Here is a 23,534-nt window from a genome sequence, read left to right as displayed (position 1 = left end):
CTTCCAGGCTATAAAACTGGTACTTGCTCTTACACTGAATCGTTTCACTGGCACCTAAAGGAAATTAAAGATGATTTTATGCAATCAGCTTTTAGTCCATTTACAACTTTCTGCATTAATATTAAGATATACACTCACACTTCTGTTCAGACTGTAAAAATCAGATTAATTCAAGACATTTAAAAGTTATTTAAGCCCTGTGCCTTCTGCATAGCTCCCTCAGAAGGTGAACCATTAGGTCATGGCCTCCCATTTGGATCTCTCTAAAACACATTTGCTGCTTGTTAGCAGATTAACAGATGAGACAGGGGAGTTCACAGTAGCCAAGGTGTGAAAAGTAATTATAGGCTGCTGCATCAGGCTGGGAATAAGGAAAGCCAGTGTCAAGTGTCTGCTCTAAGAGGTGATATCTATCTTTAGTGGAAGAGGAGCAAGGCATAAATGAACCTGTTTGTGTCTTAAGTAGTTGACCTGAATCTTATTGTAGACCTCCAGGTGAAAACTGTTCAAACTCACCACAATCAGTGCAATTCACTCTCCTCAAAGGCCCCCTTTTAGAGAGTCAGATTCTGCAGCCAATTCCAGAAGTACTGTTGGAAACAAGGGCTGGTAAAACAGGAGCAAAGCAATAGTGGTTGCAAAGGATAAAGAACTTTCATTGAGAAAACGGTGGGGGTTTTGTTTGGGGTTTTTTCCAAGCCCAGGAAGGGACACAGATGGTTGCTTTTCTTGGAAAAGACCGATATTCTCCTAGAGCTGTGCAAATGAAAGGCAGCCACTCTGATGTGCCTGACTTTGAACAGTAACAAATGCCTCCAATTGACAATCCAAGAAGTTCCCCCACTCTCTAAGCAATATGAAACAAAGACCGTATGAATCTGAAGCTGTGACACTGCAGAACAGTTGTGAGCAAGAGCAGAGTGCTCAGGGACTGCCCGGGTGGGTTTACTGGCAATGCTGAGCAGAGCCATTTGTGGGAAACCAGCTCAGAATACCCTGAAGCCATCTGATAATCAAAACTGCCTTAGCATGCTCCTGGCTTCTTGTAACACTTGTTGTCTTCTGCCTTGTACTGCAGTTGTAAGCTCTTTGAGGCAGCGTTTAGAGCTTTGTATGAGTGAAATGCAGGTGCCATCAACTTCAGGGTGATTTGTCACTGACACTGACAGAGGCAGCTTTGTCCATCACCCCAGAGCCAGGGCATCCCACACTGCCCTTAAACACAGAACAGTGAATGACGTGATAGGATGTGTCCTAGTAGGTGTTCTCCGGTTGTATGACTTACTCATGGGGTCAAAACTTGGTTGTTGTGATCCTTATGCATCTTGATGAAAATTCACATCAAGAATGTGAGTGACACTATATCTGAATACTATTTTACACCAATACTTCTTCTACTTTAAACCTGCATAAATAACTGCATGAGTTGTAGGGCGATGGAATATCATCCCTCTGGGGTTGTATTTCTTTCTCTAAGCCACTCCTCTGGTTCCTCAGAGGCAAAGCTCCAATGTGGGATTTGTAAAGTAAGGAAGATCAGACACCGAAGAAAATCAGCTTATATTTTTCTTTTCAACACCCAAACCCCACCAGCATTCCAATGACTAGATAAACATTGCTGCAGTGTAAGTGAAGTAATTTAGCATTAGCAGTTTCATCAGTCAGAGGTTATGACTTATGCATTTTTGGAGTTCATGACTGATTCTTTATGCATGCACAAGAGCTAATTGCATCCAAGAGAATTCTGTGCCTGTTGGTCTGGAGGTGTATTGCCATATGTTTGGTGTATACTTAATTAACACAGTGCAGCTGCACTGCTTTCCATCTGTATTATAGATTAGATTTCTATTGCATATCTAGGCAGGAGTCCCGCAATTCATATTTATTAAAATAATTACCCTAAGATTTAGAAGGCTGGAAGTACTCAGTCAAGCAGCCCAGCATTACCTTGCACGAGGAATGTTATTCAGCTGTGAAGAAATCCTGACTCGCAGGAGCACTGACATGCAGGCAGGCAGAACAGCAGGCTGGCAGGCAGAGGTTAAAACAGAGCCCACTGAGCAGTTTTTCCAGGTCCTGGTTCTCAGGTATGAAGACTGCTGAAGTGTGACTTGGTGATACATAGCATCAGTCACATCTTCTTTTAGCCTCCTGCAATCTTTTTCTCTAGGCATTGGAAATGTAAAGAGTAGATTTTACAACTATTCAAAATTCATGTGCCTGTGCAAGTTGTTACAGGTGTAGAAGCCTTGAGTAAGGGTGCACGTAGGCACTGCAGTCAAGTATCCTTCCACTAACTTCTTTCCCACTGTACAAACCCAGCTTGCATCACAAATACACCGAGGTCAGGAGGACAAAACCAATCCAGAACACAAACACATGGATTAAATGTGACCTAACTGCAACATTTAGATCCAGGCTCTAATTTCAACCTCCAATACCTTCCAAGAGTCTGGCATAGCAGGACCCAGAGCTGTGGGCTGGCTTTGATAAGAAGGGGATATTCAGCATTTTATGTGAATGTTATTGCCTTGCCCAGCTCTGAGCTGCGGAAGGAATCTGCCTAATTACAATCCAAAGCTATGCAATTACAGACAGCAGCACATGGCTGAGAAAGAATCAAATTTACTCTTCCTATCCATTCATAAAGGCATCGATAGCATTTCCTAAGCTGGTTAAGACCTGCCGATAGGAAAGCACAGATTTCCAATCACCTGCGGAGCCCAAAGGACTCAGCACAGCAGTTGAAGCTGCTCTCACCCCACACGTCACTGACCTACTGCATGTCTCAAAACAGTGCCTCCAGTCCCACTGTCTGCTAGAAGCAGAATGCAGACTGACAGTCACTTCTGATGGGCTGATGAACAGATATCTGCTGGCAGCTGGCACCTGACAAATGCTTTGGCAAAAGGCACTGATGGGAAAGATCTCACGAGTTAAGTCTCCCAAGGAAGATTATCCACACATATTTACTCTTTCAAGTAAGCTGCATTTTTAGGGCTCTTCCTTTTGGAGTCTAAAAGTACTCTCTACCTGCTCAATATAGTTTTTGTACATGGAAAAGGTAACTCATAAAACAATCCGTGTGTGAAGAGCTGTGTGTCTATACAAAAGAGGCAGTTTCTCACATGTCCCCAGCAGGGTCCTGCAGCAAGGCAAGCTGTGGAGTCCACAGAGCCTGACAAGGAATCTCCCAAGTGAGTGGAGATAAGGGCATAAGGTACAAGGCATTTTAATGGCGTGAGTTATGATACCTGCTGTGAAATGCAGATTCTCTGCTATTAGCTAGTGTTATTGTTCCCCCAGCAAAGAACAGGCAACAGAAAACGCCTGTTCCCAGTCTTCTGCCACACATTGCTAGATGCCGCTGCACTGATAAATAATGCCAAGATGATGAGGTCTCCAAATGCTGTAGCAGGCCCCCAAAGGGGAGGTGTTCCTATGTGTAGACAGCATTCAAACCAGATCAATAACATTCAGCTCTTCCTGTGCCATTCCTGGGCTCAGAACAGATACAGAAGCTGCTTGTACCGGCCCAAGAGATGCTGAGGAACAGCACAGCCGGTGTCCAATTCTGGGGAGCTGGGTAAAGCAGCCGTGTCCTGACATCCCTTTGGTTCTTGTGTAAAGCAAACTCAGATACCAGTTGAGCACCAGCTGATGGTTTGGAACAGAGCTGTAAATCTGGGAGCTGGGGAGGAATTGCTGGGTCACTTTGAATTGGCGGCTTCTGCAGCCCTTCTGTTAGGCTCATTAGCATAGAAATGTCCAAGCCGAAGAATCCTGGCTGGTTTATGTTTAGATTTGAATTATAACAGCCTTGCTATAACTGGAGGGCAGAGATAGGGAAAGGCCTAGGAAATGTGCTTAAACAGCTCACGGCTTGGTTTTTATTTAGGGATTTTTGCCTGCTTTAAGTTGGCTGTTGTTTGGAAACAGCAGAGAGCAACAACACTACTGTTAAAGAGAAACTCCAGCAGAGGATGCAAGAGAAGGAACATGGGAGCTTTTGCTGAGAAGTTGAATGCAGTTCCATTCAGCCATCCAGCAGCCACAGCTCAGAGGCTGCTTTGTGCATCTGAGCTTTACAAATATCTCCAAATCCCCAGGAGCAGGCTTAAGGGATTTTATCCATGTGTTAAATCCCCAAACTGAAGCAACATACTGACAGGCCTCAGCTGCCACCAGGTTACCCTCAACAGTATGGAAGGTGCTTAGTGTCACACCAGAGGGGAAAAAAGGGCTAAGAGTAACTTTAGAGTCTTCCCTTTGCTTTGTATACCCCACTCTGCTCTCCATAGCAACCTCAGCCATAGCCAGCATCAGAAGCATCCTGAGCCCTAAACAAGCCATGCGGTGGTACAGCACAGGACCTGCTGGGACCACCCGAACCAGCACGCTGCTCAATCACAGGCAGAGGCACATAAATCAAGCACCAAAGTGAGAGCCCTCTCAAGAGCCCATCACACACAGAGAGCGTTTCTGGGTTCCCTCTCCTGTCCTCTGAAGTGTTTGTTTGGGGATCCCATCCAACCTGGCCTTGAACACTGCCAGGGATGGGGCAGCCACAGCTTCTCTGGGCACCCTGTGCCAGCGCCTCAGCACCCTCACAGGGAAGAGCTTCTGCCTAAGAGCTCAGCTCAGTCTCCCCTCTGGCAGGTTAAAGCCATTCCCCTCGGCCTCTCACAACATTGGAACTAACGTTACCGTCTTCACTCAAAGTACTGCCTTGTGACATCCTGCATTCGCAGAAGCAGGACCTCATCTCTTAGTGGAAAACTATTCTGTAAATTAACCTAATCCTTTGAAGACTTTCAGCACATGAGCACAGATTTTCTTGCTGGCTGATGGTTCATTTTTATACCTGAATTCTCAGGCAACTCGGAATCATGGTTGAAAATTTCATGCTGCATAAAGCTGCTTATCAGCATCAAAAGGAATGAATTAAGATAGGAGAGGAGAAAAAAAAAAACACGTATTTGCCAAGTAATGCTTATGTTCCACTAAAAGAGCATAGAGGTGGGTTTGCTTTTCAACTTCAGGGGAAACTGATCCCCCTTTTCTTGTCCCTTTGAAGTACATCTGACTCTCAAAAGCCGTACAAGAATAACCAGGCTGTTTGTACATAAAGAGCTGTCAGGGAAACTTTCTATCACGGTAATCACCAGCTCTTCATCCCACAGCATCCTCAGCAGAGGAACATTAATAAACATTAAAGAGGAGCATAAACCAGGCGTCTTTCTCATTAACAGTGAAAGAGTCTGCCAGCAGAGGTCAGTCCCCAGATGGGGTTGAAGGGCAGTGTAAGCATGAGAGGATAAATTCAATGTAAAGGTCATCTATATGGATTAAATGATCTGAGCAGTCATTTCCAGAGCCATCTTCTGCAATTAATATTTAATTAAAAATAGAAACACTATAAAGTTTAGCTTTTAACCAGAAAAATTACTTCATGTCCCATAAAACCTTTAAATACAAGACCATGCATGCTTTCCCTCTCCCTTACAAAGGTTAGGCTTCTGTGGTTGGGAGTAACCCAGTAGAATGTAGGAACCCAAGAAAGGACACTTCAAGGGCAGTCAGGCTTTGCACCTTAAAAAACACTTGAAGTCTGCTTCTACTGACCAGAGACAGCATTTAGCAGCTGAAGGGTTGTTTCTTTTCATTCAGTTGAGAATTAAGTGCCATTTCTAATCAAATATTCATCAACATACATAATGAACTTCGAGAACTGGACTAATCCAGGGCCATCAGCAATAGTGTGTTCAGAGAAGGAGGTGATGGAGAAAAGGCACTTGAGGATGTTTAAGTGCAGTCTGCTGATCCCATGGGAGCAGTGCCCTGCACTAGACCTGGTGCGAGCTGTCACTGCTGCCTCCCAGCCCCGCAGAGCAGAGCCTGACCCCACTGCCCCAGGGACCTGTTAAGCAGCTCAGAACCAGCAGCTCCTCAGGAGCTACCGTTTCCTTTTTCTCTGCATATCTCCCTGGACCTCTCCTAAAAGTGCCTCCAGCATTTGTTTAGCGCGATGCGAAGTGTTCCGTCTCCTATGACTTTGCTGCCCAAGAACTAGGCCACCAAGCGAGTCGCCAGAGGAATATTTGTTCTTCAGCACTCGAGTTCTTTGTAACCTACTTCCAAGTGTTTAACCTACACCACCTGAAAGAAGTTGGAACAGGAGGTTCAGACTCATCACATGAATTCTTCCAGTTGGAGAACGCAACAGAAAGCCCCTTTGCCTTTACAATGTGTGGGTCCTTTCACTGGGCTGGAGCTGGAGAAGTTTAGGTCTGGTTCCCAACTCTTGTCACTGATTTCCTGCTTGACTTTCAGAAAGGCACACGCTCTCCAAGCTTCACTTCCCTGCCAGTGGAGATAATGCTAACTTAGTTTCATATGAGCTGGAGATATTTTTCACAGTGCTATGAAAATTAGAAGTAATCTAGTTCAAAGACTTGTTTTGCATCCCTCAAAGTCAACCATAAAATTCCCTTCACTTCAATAGTGCAGGATCAATGCTTTTTTCTTTAAATGCTTCCTAGTTTGCTCTCTTTACTCTCGGAACTTGGGGTCATCCTGTTTATTTTTACTGATGACAGAGACAAAACACGAGATTTGTCATTGTTTTCAAGGGTAGCGAAGTCAAAGTCACTGACTTCTTGAAGGTGTGAGCCTTTCTCATTGGTTTTAAATACCATTCTTGGGAGATGCGACCTTCTCCAGACACAGCTTTGCTCAGGGGGGCGTTCTGAGCAGAGTTTAGGCCACTCTGCTGGTTATCTCCTCACTGGGGAAAGCTGCTATTACATCCAACTTGCACCAGTACTTGCAGGAGCAGCCTGGCTAACCCTCTGCAGAAGGAGGCAGAATCCTTAACAGTCATGGGAGCATTCATCCATCAGGAAACAAGAAGAGACGAGGAAAAGCAATCAGCTTTTCCGAGATGCCACTAAGGAGGTGCACTTAACCACTTCTTACTCAACCCCTGCTGCACATATAAACTCAATTAGCAGCCATATGCATACACGCGTATATAAAATACCCTTTAAGTGGCACTTGAACTTGGAAATAAAAGGCAAGTGGTAAAACTGTTGAAGTTAAGCAAAAGACAACACACGCAATGTCACTCCTCCCAGGACCCACGAGGCTCAGGTATTATTCTCATTCAATTACATATGCATTAAAAAAAAAACCCTTTTGAAATATCAACTATATTTGTTACTATTCCTGGTTCACAAACAACTGCCTGGTGTTTCTGTTAAGATATGTCAGAGCTGTTAAATGCCTGTATAAATAATAAATGGGAAGGGCATGTACTAAGGCTAAGGTCTCTCTGCATCAAGACACAGACAGCACTATGTTTTATTAATAGCAATTTAAAAACCACAATGAAGTAGGAAAATGGCTCCTCTGCCAGGATTTAAAACTCCTAGCTCACAATCAAGCACAGTCCAAAGGGTAACAGTTCTAACTTCATCACAGGGACTCTACCAGATCATTTAGACTTGTACATATAGATTTAAGAGTTGTAATTACCATTGGTAGTGGATTCTTTTTCAGTGCCATGTATATATTGATTAGTAGGTCTTGGAGTGATGGTGAATCCAATGTTGCAGAGCAATAGGTTACCTATAAGCACTGTTTGTAATCACCTAGAACAGCTTCTAATGATGTGCCTTCCTAGACAAGGAAAAGGTTTTCTTTAATATGCTATTACAGTTTACTAACCCCTTAAAAATAGGAAGAGTGAATAATGCTGTGTTTAGAAAGCTTTTCCATGTCTAGCTTTGTTCCTTTGCACACTCCTTCTGTTTTCTGCATGGTCTTTTGGCAGCTTGAAACCACTTTCATAGGGCCCTCACCTTCAGAAGACAACACAACTCCTACAGGGAAAGCAGTGTTATAATGATGCTGATAGTCACTACGTACTGGTGGGGTATTTGTCACCTTAACTAGGTTGCTGGCCTGAGCAGACATGCCTGGTCCCATATACAGATGATACTTCAGAAGTGAAGGCGACTTCTGCCTCTAAAATATAACCTATTCCATGGTATCTTTGGGACAGCTGTGATGATATTCCTCCCATTTTTATCCCTGGTTACTTGTGCTACGATTATGGAAAAATATTATGTCATGGATGTGCGCACACCGATTATTTCAGTCGAAAGAGTCTTGTGCATTTCTAAAAACAAGCCTTTTAAACCCCTTTATATCCAATAGGCAGTGACAGACGGAGCCCAATTTACATAAAATGACACGAGCATCAAGTTCTTTTCAAGTAAGTCAAAGACTCAAAAATAGCAATCGCAAACACTCAGCCTCACGATGCGCGCCTATTACAGTTGCAAAATCTCTGGTGATGGTTACGATTCTTTCTGCTTTTGCACTTCAAAACCGACTTGCAGCAAGCAGCCAGCACACAGCTCTTTGCAGATGGCTTTGAAGAACAATCCCGTTCTTCAAAACAAGAACTAGGGCGTAATCAGTTAAAGAACTAGGGCTTGGGTATAACTTTTTTGATATATTATAATGCATGATAAACCTGCAGCACAGCAGCTGAAAGGACACTTTTTACAGCTCCTCTATTTAAAAAAATCCCTGTTCTGTGCTTTCACATAATAAGAGTTCGAGAAGGGTTTAGAGCCCACTCAGATGACCAATAATGCCTCAATACCCAGAACACAGCCTGTGTTGTGAGAATGCAACTGAAGAGCGGCAACACCTTGTTGCCTACACCCATGTCCTTGGCAGATAAAGCACAGCAAAGGACTTAGGGAGAAAATCCTTGATCTGCCCTCACTGACATGGTTTAGTGGTGGTCTTGCAGTCCTGAGGTAATGGTTGGACTTGATGATCTTACAGGTCTTTTCCAACCTGGTTGATTCTATGATAGAGATGTCATCCCCCACTGGCCACTTATGCGTTCACCTACAACCTTCTCAGTTGCAGTAACCTTTTCTATGCATTTATTTGGGTGGTGGTCTAAATAAATAAAAATAAATTCTATTACATTACATAACAGAAATAAATTCTATCAAATTAAATAATAGAAATAAATTCTATTTATTTAAAGGGTGGTGAGAGACCACATCTCTCCTGTCACATCTGCATCCCAAGCGCCTGTCCCCATAACAAATACAACCTGTTCTCTGTGCTAAAGAACAGACATATAATACTTCTTTATGTTTCAGTATCTCACATACAGACACTCTCACCCATCCAGAGCCAAGAGTGGGTTTCCCTTTCAAACATGAGGTTCAAAAGTTGCTGTGGAGGTGTGGATCTGCTCAGCATAGCCCCGTGTGCACTGCAGCAGAGCTGCCTTCAAAGAGGAGAAGATGGAAATGTCCCTGTTTTCTATACTTAATATCTTCTACCTGGAGTAATTCAAGTTAATTTTATAGATGCCAAAGGAAAACAAATCCCATCTATGGATACAGTTTACAACTGGAAAGAGTGTTCTACATGTAAATAGCATTAAATCAAATTCCTCTTTTGGGGCCAGCTTCCAAGAGCTTTGACTCCAGTGCGTGCCCTGCCACCCTGCACTGCACACAGTTGTGCCCTAGGAGTGCATCTTTTCATTCCATGACCAAAATGCTGGTGAGCCCCAGTGTGTCCACAGCCAGGGTGAACACGTAACATCTAGGTACAAAACAGCTCAGAGATGCGCTGCTTGGAAACATGGCTTTTAAGGACAAGGAGGCAGAAAACTTCAGCACAGCTCTGGGTCTGTTCTCTCCTGTCTTAAATACAGTCCTAAGGTTTTGAAAGAGTGACTGCCAGACACCTCATGAATAGAAATGCACTTTTTAACATTACCCAGCTGAAGGCCAACCTTTACTTATCGACAGCTGTATGTTGTGTATGAAAGGAAATCACTGAAAGTCAAACTAGCCCATTTCCTTGCTCAGACCTTATAGGAATCCCTTATAGAGCTGGAACAGCTGTGAATTAATACCTTATGAATATAAATGAACTCCCCAAACAACTTATTCTGCTCCTGGAGTAAACTGGAGATGCAAAATATCAAAGCAGTCTCAAAGAATGAACTTTGTTGATATTTGTCTTAGATTAAAAAAACCCTAATCTTTGTTAAGCCTCACCTAAAGTTTGAATACCAGCAAGTCCAGAGGCAGAGAACCCTGCACTGGTGTGCAATAAGGACAAATGCCCCATTGTTCCTGCAGAAGCATCACAGAGATTTAAGCTTCATTTAACATCCCACCACACCTGCCCTTCACTAGAGCTCACATCAGGCAAACAACACTCTTCCAAGCCAGGATCGGAGCCTGTGCTCCATCCCAAACTCCAGGTGCACAAACACAGCCTTTCTGAATGGGAACACTGCAAGATCCCAAACGCACTGAGCCCTGCAGGAGGATGGAAGAGAGCACAAGAGCAATAGTGTTTCTTTGCAACTGCCTGATCTGATACCCTTTCATCTCAGCAACAAATCATAGAAAATGCCAGCCTGGTTTGGGTTGGAAAGGACCTTAAAGATCCTCCAGCTCCAACCCTTGCCACAGGCAGGGACCCCTTCCACTAGAGCAGCTTGCTCCAAGCCCCTGTGTCCAACCTGGCCTTGAACACTGCCAGGGATGGGGCAGCCACAGCTTCTCTGGGCACCCTGTGCCAGCGCCTCAGCACCCTCACAGGGAAGAGCTTCTGCCTAAGAGCTCAGCTCAGTCTCCCCTCTGGCAGGTTAAAGCCATTCCCCTTGGCCTATGACCAATGGTGCTATTGCTCCAAGTGTCAGGCTATAGCTCTCCAGCCCTTTGTAAACATTAAGCTCTACATCAGACCTGGGACAAAGATAAGCATTTTCATAGCCAGTATCCACCTCCGTATGTAAAACAAAGATCTTGAAGGATTCCCCTGCTGCTCAGTAGCCCAGCATTTGAACTGCAAGCGTTCAGGCAGGTTTAGTAATGCTATTCTTTTGGGTTTTCTGCTAATTGGAGAGCAGACGTTTCCCTGTTCAGCCAGGACCTGCCTGTGCACTCTGCACCATACATACACACAGAGGCTTTTCAAAGGGAAACTTCAAAGGGAAAGACCTGTAGCCACCAGAGCATACGCCAACGTCCCCGTAAAGACCCCAGGCCAAGAAGAGAGGAGGAAGTTACAAACCAGCCCAGCCTCACTTGTTTGCAAAGCCCACAGTGTCTGAATGCCAAAAAGCACTCATGATGCTAAAAGCATTGGCAAAGCATCAACAACAATTCTGGAGGGAAGAAGGGTAAAGTTAATCACAGGGTAATGAGGTTAGTGTTAGCCCCTTGCTTATGCAGGAGAATTCCCAGTTTCCCAGTGCAGGAGTCTTTAGGATCTGGGAAAAGTACCCCCTGGCAATGACAGAGGGGGAAGTGGGAACCAGAGTCACTGGGTGCTCAGACCACGCTTTCCACCAGCGGACACATTTTGCCCATCTCTGAATTACACCCTACATGATGGGGTAAGTCCAGGACTATTAACCTGGATGCAGATGCTCCCAGATCCCAAGGGAGCATAGGACTAGCCTGCCTGCACCGTGTCCATAACCACCATTACAAAGCACCTACCTACTTGTAGGGCTGCTCAGGACCCACCACTGCCTCAGAGGTGTGAGCACACACCAGACAGCAGCATGCTCCAAAGGCTGGCATCTGCTCCCCCAGAGGCAGAGCTGCGCTAGGTTATCACCACAGGGGCCAGGAAGCTTTCCTCCTTCATCCCAATGCTCCTGCTTCGCTTTGCTCTCCCACTCAAATCACTGATGGTCTCTATCAAGCTCAGGAGGAATGTGTCCCCATCCAGCTGGGAATTTAGGCCAGCTGCTGAGCCCAGCTCACCAAGACAATGAGGCTGTTGACATGCTCATCATTTAGCACAGGCTCCACCTGCCTTGCTCCATTATTCCAAGTCTCTTCCAGGATAGCTGATAGCAGCCTTTGGCTGCATGGTGAAGGACGTCTTGAAGAGACAACTGCCCTGCAGAGTCACTGAGCAAACCTGTTTCCTAAGAGCTTTCCTCACCTCCCAGGCTGGCATGATAAATACATCGAACTGTACACATTTGTTTCGCATCTCAGCCAAGCAGATGGCTTGGGAGGACTGAGGGGCTATTAAATTAAGCTGAGTTGAACCTTCTGGGAAAATTCAAGGGAACTTAATTGTATAGTATTAACTTTTACCTATTTCTCCCTTTTTATTTGGCAAATACTTATGAGCAAACTCTGCATTTAATGAGGAAGAAAGCCCTGATGAAAGGAGATGTTTTTTCAACATCTTTAACCTGAATTCCTGCTGGTGCTGAGTATTTTCCCACCGGAATGCTTACAGGTGATGAGGTTACCCTGCCTTTTTTTTTACTGATTACACCCCAGGCTAAATTAGGTCCAGGATATAGATACAGATATGTAGAAAAACTTCAAGATAAACATAAAATATTAAACTCATCAAACAGAGCCCTAATCCCTCTGCAATTTGAAAGTGCAATTGTTATGTATCATATGCAATGTACACAGTTTTATTACAGAACAAAGAGAGCTGCACACAGTTTTCAATGGCACGGATCCCTTGACAGACCGGCTCTGCCTCTAAATTTGTCCAGGATAAACTATGGTGCAGAGGTGCCATTTCCAGCAGCCAGGAATAGAATCAAGGCTCTCTCCCTGACCCAGCTCTGGCTAACGGATACAGTTATATTCTGAACAGACCCACTCCAGCAGGGAATTGCTCAGTCACCTTGAGTCGTGAAGGACTTGGGAAGGACTAACCCTTCCTAGTTAAAGGAGCCTCTTGTGTAAGGGCTGAAGTCCAATGACAAAGTAACCCACAGGAGGGGTCTGTTAATGGGAAATGGAGCCTTTCAGCTCCAGGCTTCTCATTTAAATTGTACTGGTGCAAGGCTAAAAGTCATCCACTCCTCACAGCTAACTGCCTGCCTCTGAGCAATGCAGCACTGAGTCCTGTCCAGGCCATGGACAGATAGATAACCACAGCATCTTATATTGGCACTGACAAATATAGATACTACTTATGTAAGAAGGGGCTTTGGGGTCATTGATTTCTTAGGAAGATGTTCCTACTGATTTCCAATAGAAAATTCTGATCTTAAATATTGTATAAAATGGCATTTTGATATTATTAATGTCATCTACTGAACAATATGCTTAATCAAAGTGTAAATAACGATGATGAAAATACATACTTGGCACTGTGTCAGTGCAAAGAGCAAAGTCTCTTATATAAAGAGCAAAAGAAAACACTAGGGATTAGAGGGAAGGGAGTAATAGCCCCTCACTTCTAGGCAAGGAGGAGAAAAGAGCTTGCTGATGCTGTCCAAGGTCACATGAAGAACCTTAGAGCTTCTGCCCGTCGCTTGAACGTCCCATAGATGGTAGCTTGATGTCTCCTGTACCAGTGAATCACCAGGGAAAAGGAAGCTTTCCCCAGAGTGGTAGAGATACGGGAGGCTCGTTTTGGGTTAAAGCCCAGCTTGAAATACCAAAGGAAAGACAACGTGAAGTTTATCAAGTAAAGAAATCTTAAAATAAAAGGATTTAGGAACACTGTCATGATCTCAGTGCTTACATCAAGCACAAGCTGTGCATATCTTCATATTATATTTACTGTTATGAAAACATAAACTGGATTACCAGGGCTTAGTGCTTAAGCAGTCTGCTTCAGAAGGAAGGCAAGGAACTTCATCTGTTCTGGTATTACAGATGTGATTCAGACAGGACAGGGAAAAGACAAGGACCTGGATGCTTTCCTGTTCAAAGCACAATTATACCAAATAAAAATTACATAACACAGCCTTACCAGCTTATATACATAAACCCAGACAAGGCTGGAGGTTCTGAACTGAGCAGCCTCATCCCTGTAAGGAGCTCTCTGAAATCATTTAGAGTTTAAACATCACTTTCCTGAGGTTATATGGAACCCATCACACTCACGCTGAAGGGTAGGGAAGTTTCACCACTGCTTTCAGGGGATGATGTTACTACGTGAGGTACAATTGTTAAGTGTCGTAAGTGGGAATAAGGCTCCTTTGAGTGGGAAATTTGCAGCCAGCAACCAAACCCAGTGTGACCAGTGGAGCTCTGTCCAGGATGAAAACAAAAGCACTGTGGATTCCAGGCATTACAGTTCATTTGCACTGCAATGAATGAGTCTGGAGCAGCGCACAGTGAATAAAGACAGAATTTAAACGCCGTTTCATCCAGGTTGATGCCCAGATTTACTACTTATTAGGCAGATCATATCCACATCTCCACTCAGCCACACTTGTACAGCCCCGCTTTAATTGCAGAGCTTTAACTACACTGCTTTCCAGTTTGCTTCACTGGATTTAAAGTAATACTAAAAACCACACACTAAAAACACAGTAGCTCCAGCTACTCTGAGCTTAAGGAGCTCAGCAGCCTGGGGAAGGATGGCTTCCGTTCCTCCTGCCTGCCTTCCTCAAAGCAAAGCAGAGGTTTTGTACCCCTAAGAAAAGTTCAAATGTGAGATGTTTTTAGGAGGTGCTTTTGATCCAGCACTGGATAGAAGAGGGCTGAAATCTCACTGCTGCTGCTATAGATTTGCAGGGGCTTAACTGCCCCGTGAACACAAAAGGAGCAAAATGTACCTTAAAATGTGCAGAAGTCAAAGGAAATCCGTGTGCTGAATCCAGCAGCTTAAAGGTCAGCCACAGCTTTTACTAAAATCAGGAGTTCAACGCCTGCTTTGTTTCCCATTTAATGCCAGAACTACCCAAAAAACCCCATCCAAAGAAACCAACCCATGGCACTTCTCCCTTCCCATTCCCTGGCCAAGCTAAGACCTGTTTGTAACTTCCATCCCTTGGTGTGGCTCTTACAGCTCTCGTACTGATCACAGGGAAGAGGCAGAGCAGCTTCCGTGCCAGTCACAATACACAAGGCTGACAGCTCCAAATGGCACGCTGCTTTTGCAGACAACACCTGTGAGACATTTGAATTCTGACTTCTCTCCTTCTTCTATGGGCAAGACAAGAATAAAAACACAGATCTGGGCTCCTGCTTGTTGGAGGGGGGGGTGTTAATGTTTTGTTCAGCTTGGTTTTGTTTGCTTGTCTGTTCCAAAACAACCTTGGGAAATGAGCCTGCTGCATATCACTCCCCTAGAGAAATGGAAATCGTGTTATCTGTGGTGGTTTGTACCTGGAGGAAGGGTGGTGAAGCAGTGATTGCAAGAGAATGGATTCGTCGTCAAGCGGGTTTTTTATGAAGGCATCAACTCGCCTCAGCATTCAAAGAGTCCTATCTACAGGGAGAGCTCCGCAACAGGAAGAACAAGATATCACAAGTAACAAATTCAGAAATGCTCACTTTTCTGCAGGCATCTCCCTGTAGTACCTCAGAGAAAATAAAGACTGAGAGGAAAACACAATGTGCCTTAACTACCTGTAGTAATCTGGAAAGGAAAGAGGCTTCTTCACAGCAGGCATGGGAATGAAGGAGCAGATGCTGGCTTGAACCTCAGTTTGTGCAAATAACAGAGAAAAATCTTCTAAGACAGCAAAGAAATTAGAAAATAAGAGGTGCTCAGAGGGAAGCTGTGAATCCACCAGCCCCGCAAGCGGTGATGGGAAGAGCCAGACACAGGATTCAGGACTAGACAACAGCTTTACTGATGGAAACTGCAAAATGGCAATTTCCCTGTGCAGCAGTGATGGCAGAAAAGGGACCACACAGCCTTTTGTGTCTCTTCAACTACTTATGACTGTGCATAAGAATCAGCTGCCCACATGCATAAAATATAAGGTAAAGGACCTGAGGTATCTACAGAGACAAGAACCGTCATTCAACTTCATCCCAAGGTGAAGGCCACAACTGATTTATTCTTATAATCTGTTTCTATTCATGCAATACTTAAACACACTCAGAGAAACAAAGCAGGGATTGAATGTGGTGACTGTCCCTTTGCATATTCATTATTTTTATTAGCAAGTTCACTCTCATCACAAGCTGCCTGCTCTCCCATCTGGGAGAAAAATACATTTATAAGGCCAAAAGTTTAAAATCAACTTTCCGAGCATGACCAGAGAAGGGGAACATCATGCACATTGTGCAACTCTGCAGCAAATACGTTAGAACACAGTTCTGAAGATCAAAACTAAACCAGATAAGACAACTCAGACTGTGTGTGAAGCACACACGTGTACACACGCTCATAGGTGGTACTGTCAGAAAGCAATGGAGACACACACCAGGGAGGAGAGGAGTAATTTCTGTGCTGATGAACAGACAAATGGCATCTCAGGAGATGCTGCCCAGTCCAGCATGGTTGGGTGGGATGAGCAGATTCCAGCAAAGCTCCCTGGAAGCAGCCCCAGGCTGGGGGGATTTCAGAGATCAGGATCACCCGACCCAAAGGCTCCCTAAACTGAGCATAGGACAACACCACTGACCAGGGCTTTCCTGCAGCTCCAGGAAAACACAGCCTGCATTTCTAGTTTGTCAGCATCCTTTGCCATAGAATCATGGAATGGTTTGGGTTGGAAGGGACCTTAAAGCTCCTCCAGCTCCAACCCCTGCCACGGGCAGGGACCCCTTCCACTAGAGCAGCTTGCTCCAAGCCCCCGTGTCCAACCTGGCCTTGAACACTGCCAGGGATGGGGCAGCCACAGCTTCTCTGGGCACCCTGTGCCAGCGCCTCAGCACCCTCACAGGGAAGAGCTTCTGCCTAAGAGCTCAGCTCAGTCTCCCCTCTGGCAGGTTAAAGCCATTCCCCTTGGCCTGTCCCTACAGGCCCTTGTCCCAAGCCCCTCTCCAGGTTTCCTGCAGCCCCTTCAGGCACTGGAGCTGCTCTCAGGTCTCCCCTTCAGGAGCCTTCTCCTCTCCAGGCTGCCCCAGCCCAGCTCTCTCAGCCTGGCTCCAGAGCAGAGCTGCTCCAGCCCTCGCAGCATCTCCATGGCCTCCTCTGGCCTCACTCCAACAGCTCCACGTCCCTCTTGTGCTGCTGCCCCAGAGCTGCGTCAGGACTGCAGGGGGGATCTCCCCAGAGCGCAGCAGAGGGGCAGGATCCCCTCCTTGAGCTGCTGCTCATGCTCTATGGGTGCAGCCCAGCCCGGGGGGGGGGGGGGGGGGGGACTGGGCTCAAGCACCCACTGAAGCTGGGTCATGGGGAGCTTCTCATCCACCCCACACCTCACCCAGCCCCACTCCCCCTGCCAGCCTGCATCCTGCTGCCACCATTCCCCCTTGCTGCCAGGCTGGTGGCTTGCTCAGCACCGCTGCACGTGCTCCAGGTGCTAAGACACTTGTCCCTGTTTCCTAATCCAGTGTGATGTTCCCAGCGACAACAAGGCTCTTGCTGCTGACTTTCCAAACTGCACAAAAGGGAATTTTCCAGCCTGGCACACTGCCTACCTGAATTCTGGAGGAGTGAAAAAGGAGAAAACAAGTTTTGACTAGTAACATTTAAGGTGACACTATCAATCACTGGCAAACTTCAACAACTCCAGCTAATTTTTGCTCAGGATGATTAAATACTCTGCTGGTGAAGAAAATAACCAGGAGTTTCATGCAGGGCTATTTTTCTTCTTATTTACTATTTAGAAGAAAAATCATGTTAAAGCTGCAGTGTTTTTAATCAATTACAGACAAGGGAAACTGAACTATGCACAAAAAAGCCTACATTTTGAACTGGCTTTCCTTGCTTTCATTTAAAACTTCACAGTTTGGATTCATTTCTTTTACCCTAACAAAAATCCAAACCATTTCAAGAGAAACTGATACTCGTGAACATGCTCCTTTCGTCTGCCTTTGAAGAAAGAGAAGTCTGAAATAGAATAGAATTATTCACCCAGCTCTAGACTCGGAACGCTTCCCTGGAGGCGTAGATCTGGCAGCATGTAGGTGAATTTGATTTCTTACTCAGACAAATTATCTATGCGTTATTAATATTAACACATGCTTAGAGGAACAAATGGAGAAGGTATTCAAAAATACAGATAAGGATAGAGCCCCGGGCCTAGGCTCCTGGCACTGCAAATGCAGAGGGCCAACAGCCTGGGGCAGAGACCAGGAAAGGTGTCAGACACAGATGATGACTTCTAAGTGACCACTGAGACAGAAGCTCATGGGTACCAGCTAGCATCGGAAGGGATGGTGCATGTCTTCACATCCTGCTTCTGCCCTGGAGAGCAGCTTGTGGGTACCTCTGTCTGTGTAACCCTGTAACCACACAGAGAGCAACCAAGCACAGCGTATGCTGGTGTTCTCAGCAGGATCATGGAATCCCAGACTGGTTTGGGATGGAAGGGACCTTAAAGCTCATCCAGCTCCAACCCCTGCCACAGGCAGGGAACCCTTCCACTGGAGCAGCTTGCTCCAAGCCCCTGTGTCCAACCTGGCCTTGAACACTGCCAGGGATGGGGCAGCCACAGCTTCTCTGGGCACCCTGTGCCAGCGCCTCACCCCTTTCTCACAGTTCCTATAGAACAGCTTTTTCACTAGTTTACAGAAAAGCTGTTTTAATTTGATAATCTCCTTAACAGCTTGATTTCTTTAATTATATTTAAGCACTTAAGCTCCTCTTGAAATAATAGTTTGAAATATTTGGTATTTAAGAATAGCTATAATTCTGTCTATTTGCACAGAATTACCTTTCCTGATCAAAAGCTCTATTTCAACAGTCTAAGAATTACGATCAAATAGTGAAGTGCATAAAGTCAGTCAGGTTTATCGGGATGAGATGTGGCATGAGTGAAAGGGGTATCTGATGTCTAGAATTAACGTGAGCTGTACACTTCTCTCTACATCTTATTATCTCTATCCATAACATACAGACCCTAAACAACACAGTTTCTCAAATTTCTACTATTCTTTTTTTTAAACGCTGATGTCAGTGCTTAAATCACAAATGTGATTGCTAATGTTCCATATTGCAATGCCCCATCCCTGGAAGCGTTCGAGGTGGACGGGTTTGGAGCAAGCTGCTCTAGTGGAAGGTGTCCCTGCCCGGGGCAGGGGTTGGAGCTGGATGCGCTTTAAGGTCCCTTCCAACCCAAAGCAGTCTGGGATCTATAAAGGAGGTTTAGTTTTGCATCTCAGTGCTCCTGTACACCCAGCACTAAAGCACAGCTACCTCCCCAAGGAGGCAAAACTTCAAATACTGTAGTAAGAAAAAGAGTGCATGAGGAGAACTGTCTCCAGGTTGAGAGCATTCCCCATGTTTCTTACTGCAAGGATGACCAAATACTGGAATGATTTGTCCACAGTGATCATTGAGCCTCCATCCTTGGAGATATTAAAAACCCGACTGCCACTGCCCTGAGCAGGGGTTAGAGTGGATGGTCTCCAACCCAGGACCAACCTGAGCTGAGCTGTGGTTCTGCCCCTTAGCCACAGACCCAGAACAGGCTGCTTCTAGACCTGCTGTCCCGAACACAGTGGAGGGAACTGGCCACTGCTCCAGTGACTTGCGTCCCTGTGTGCTCATCCCTGCATTAAGGTTACAATAGCTTTATAGACAATCCAAGCACCCCATCCCTCTCTCAGAAAGCTTTTAGAGTGTGAATCAATTATAGATCCAGCTCCCAGTGCGCCTTCTAACCAGGCCAGAGATGTGCAATACTCCATTACAACTTACTCCTTCTTCTTGCGCTTGTATCAACTCTTTTGAAACTGCTCCCAACTCCAAGTTCAACTTGTCCAGAATCTGAGCTTTTCAAAAGCCAATTCTTAAAAAGCTAATTAGTTCCCCATAGGCTTTTCTTTCTTTTTTTTTTTTTTTTTGACTTGGTAAATATTTCTGAGATGGCTTTTTGTATAATCAGTGTTAGCAGCTCATTAAAATTCACAGTATGTGCATCATTCGGAATGTGACATGGCTCAGCATGGACGCTCAAGCTGCTTAAAAAAAAAGACAGAAAAGCCAAAGACAAGGATAAAATGAAAGCAAAAAAAAACCACCCCTTTAAGCTGACACCACAGTTAAGAATTCACGACAGGGCAGGAGCCTTCAACCCTGCTATTAGGGGAAAAGTCGAATTGTTCCATGTGCTGACTGCCCTCTCCAGCCTGCAGTTCTGTGAAGAGGATCCTCTCACAGAGAGCTTTAAGGTGCTAGCAAAGACAATTCTGCTATCAGGTAATTGTGTAAGGCTTTCACTCCAAGTACTGTAAGGATTTTTCTTGAATTAATAATGAATGAAGTAATTTTAAAAGCCTTTAGTGAATGCAGCCAGAAACAAATAATGCTTAATCTGGGGCATTTTATGTTCCATTAAAATAAACACTTATAAAAAAGGGGGTATTATGGAGAAGAGAAGCTCTCAACTGCTAACGTGCCAGCTGCCTCTATCAGGGGACAGTCAGGCAGACAATAATGCTCAGAAATTTGTCCTAATATTTCCTGAGTACCGTTGATGCTTGATGGGTCTCAATGAGGTTTTGGGTCTCAATGAGCAAACACAAGACAAAGCAGGGGGTGGCTGCAAAGCTGCTGCTTCACTTTTAATTGGCCTTCTTTTAGAAGAAGCTCTTCCCTGTGAGGGTGCTGAGGCGCTGGCACAGGGTGCCCAGAGAAGCTGTGGCTGCCCCATCCCTGGCAGTGTTCAAGGCCAGGTTGGACACAGGGGCTTGGAGCAAGCTGCTCTAGTGGAAGGGGTCCCTGCCCGTGGCAGGGGTTGGAGCTGGAGGAGCTTTAAGGTCCGTTCCAGCCCAAAACAGGCTGGGATTCTATGACATGTGCTCTGTATTGTACAGAATATATACCTCTGTTCATCTACAGATTATAATGACTGACATAGTAGTCCAATTACAACAATGCTACATCATAAACTGATCAGTAACTGTGCATACAGTAAGTTCTTTAAGCACATTTGGCAGAACACCTCTGTGCATCACGGGGAGGCTGCAGCCTCTCTCCTGCCTCCATGCAGGGCCAGCCCACCAGCTGAGGTTGACTGTGATTAAATCAGAGCCTGGTGTCTCATGACAACCCCTACACCGCCCACTGCTCTATGGTATAAAGGGCAAAGAGCCCACTGCCCAGAGCACTGCAGGGGCTAATTCTGACAAAGGGGTTTGTGTCTTAGTGCCTGCATTAGAATCTAAATTACATGAAATACTGACCAAGGAAGAACCTGCTGTCAGAGGCAGGGTGAAAAGCTTCAATGCAAAAGGAGCAGGAGTCCTTGCAAATAACAACATACCAGCACAGGGAAAAACCCACAGTGGGGATATACAGAGAGAGGGGTGGGCTTTATGTCGGAAAGGAAAGAATCAAATGGAACTTCCTAGGTTCAGGGAACCGAGGACCTTTGCAAGTTGCCAAACCCAAAAGCACAGGAGATGGATTGTGACCCTGTCCTTGATGGACTCTGCTTTGTTCTGCAACTTGCCCTATGACACACGCAGACTTCCAGCGTGGGATCAGTGTTGCTGCGGGGTTTGAGGTGTGCCGACACGGAGCAGTTGCTCTTCACTTGAAATACTCCAGTGTGAAGAGCTTCAGACTGGCGTGAAATTAGCACCAACACCCCCTGCTCCTGGGGACCACTCAAATGCTTCCTCTGGGCTCGTTTTCTGCGCAGAAAAATAACAGCCCGGATAATGTATTTGGTGTTTCCTGCTAAGTCAACTCAACAGATTTCAAATCCAAAGTAACGCTCTCAAATGCGGAGAGCTCTGTCTACCAAAATGCTGTTAAATTCAGCAGGCTAAAATGAAATCAAAAAAAATAAAAGAATAAAAAAAAAATAAGAAAGCTTTTTCTGCTCCATCTCTCACTACTGAAACTGAGATCTGAGGATGAAAAACTTGGAAGACAGCAGAGCTGCCTGGTGATGCATGAAGCAAAAGAAAACTGAGATCTCTTTTTGTGAGATGTATCAGCACTGCAAGAACTGAACGAACAGAGTCTTCTCTGAAAAGCTGAATGAATAAACATTAGGAATAAAAGACAGTGCGGTGTGGAGGTTAAGACTGGAGATGCTTACTGCAAAGTGAAATTCAGCTTGTCTATACTGATGCTACACTGGAGTCAATGCCTCTTTTTCTGTGAATAACAGATCAACAGTTTACGTTTTTCTTTTCCACCTGAAAAACTAGTTAATGCTTTGTTAAGTGGTCATGGAGAAACCAGAAAAAAGGAAACATAGAATCCCAGCCTGGCTTGGGTTGGAAGGGACCTTAAGGCTCCTCCAGCTCCAACCCCTGCCACAGGCAGGGACACCTTCCATAGAGCAGCTTGCTCCAAGCCCCTGTGTCCAACCTGCCCTTGAACACTGCCAGGGATGGGGCAGCTACAGCTTCTCTGGGCACCCTGTGCCAGCGCCTCAGCACCCTCCCAGGGAAGAGCTTCTGCCTAAGAGCTCAGCTCAGTCTCCCCTCGGGCAGGTTCAAGCCATTCCCCTTGGCCTGTCCCTACAGGCCCTTGTTCCAAGCCCCTCTCCAGCTTTCCTGCAGCCCCTTCAGGCACTGGAGCTGCTCTCAAGTCTCCCCTTCAGGAGCCTTCTCTTCTCCAGGCTGAACAAGCTCAATTCACTTATTTTTAAAGAAACCCAGAGGTGTGTATGACTTTGTAAACTGCTATTTCTGTGAAGCAGTAGGCAATGACCCTGCACATCGTTTCCGAGTCATGCAGACCAACAGGATGTTTCAGATTTAAGCCCTTACTTTTGTTACCTGGTACTGTGACAGTGACATCCACAGATCAAGGCAGATGGTCCCCATCAGCCATCAAGAGAGGACAAACAGAAGGTCTCTGACACCATCTCTAAAGATGCATTTGCTGGCAGAGCTAAAGCACAAGCAATTCTCCACTTGGAGAAAGGTCATTTCTAGCAGTGGTTTGAGGGGAAAGGGAGAGGAGTAACAGCAGCGAATTAGCTTGGCTTTGCCACATGCAAAGAACAAACATTCATCTTAGTACCACTTGAAATAAAGGATTTAAATAGCACGTTATGCTTTCAGTGAACAGGAATTAAGTGCGTGCTTAATGCGAAGCGAGGGCTGAAACAACGTGCTGAATTGGGACCACGGTGTTAACTGGTACAGCTTCCCCATTTGCTTTGTGTAATTCCTGTCAGCTGTAACAAAGAAAGGTTTCTAGCAGCTGCCACACATTTGGAAATGATGAAGAGCAAAGAAATCTCTGACTGAAGCCTCAGGTATGGTTCAAGTCACAATGTGCAGAGGCGATGAAATTCCAGGACCTGACTCAGGTGGATGACAATGTTAGCGTGGAAAGGATTATTAGTGTGAGCGGTATTAATAGAGGATATGCAAAGAGGCTCCTCTCAGCACTGCTGTGACTGAAGGAGATAAAGTTGCTTCTGTTCCCATCCCACTGTAGCTCCCATCCAGCTTGCAGGACTTCAGGAAGCAACACTGATACCCATGTCTCACACCAAGCCAGGTTTGCAGACACACAGGCTCCTAGCAGAAGGAAGGTGCTCCCACTCCCATCGTCATCCCTTTCTCAAAGGTCTCTAATACCATTTCTTCCCCAGCTCCTTTTAATGAATGGTAATAGAGAAGACTTGATTAGAAGCCTTTCATCATTTCAGA

The 23,534-nt window shown here is 45.4% G+C and overlaps 1 protein-coding gene and 1 long non-coding RNA gene across 7 annotated transcripts in view; one reads left to right on the top strand and one right to left on the bottom strand.

The window, feature by feature from the left end:
- Positions 1 to 11,768, bottom strand: part of LOC133278796 (uncharacterized) — a 57,663-nt gene extending 45,895 nt beyond the window's left edge. For both annotated transcript variants that reach the window (XR_009746694.1, XR_009746693.1), the window contains exon 1: positions 11,569 to 11,768. This is a non-coding gene — a long non-coding RNA (uncharacterized LOC133278796). The remainder of the gene's footprint in view (positions 1 to 11,568) is intronic.
- Positions 1 to 23,534, top strand: part of KCND3 (potassium voltage-gated channel subfamily D member 3) — a 121,421-nt gene that overhangs the window by 60,170 nt on the left and 37,717 nt on the right. The window lies entirely within an intron of this gene.

This window comes from Pezoporus flaviventris, unplaced genomic scaffold (genome assembly GCF_033815535.1).
Source record: "Pezoporus flaviventris isolate CSIRO_AGI_PZ_B2104156 unplaced genomic scaffold, CSIRO_AGI_Pfla_v1 ptg000069l, whole genome shotgun sequence".
Lineage (NCBI taxonomy): Eukaryota > Metazoa > Chordata > Aves > Psittaciformes > Psittacidae > Pezoporus > Pezoporus flaviventris.
This window is presented reverse-complemented; position numbering and strand designations above follow the sequence as displayed.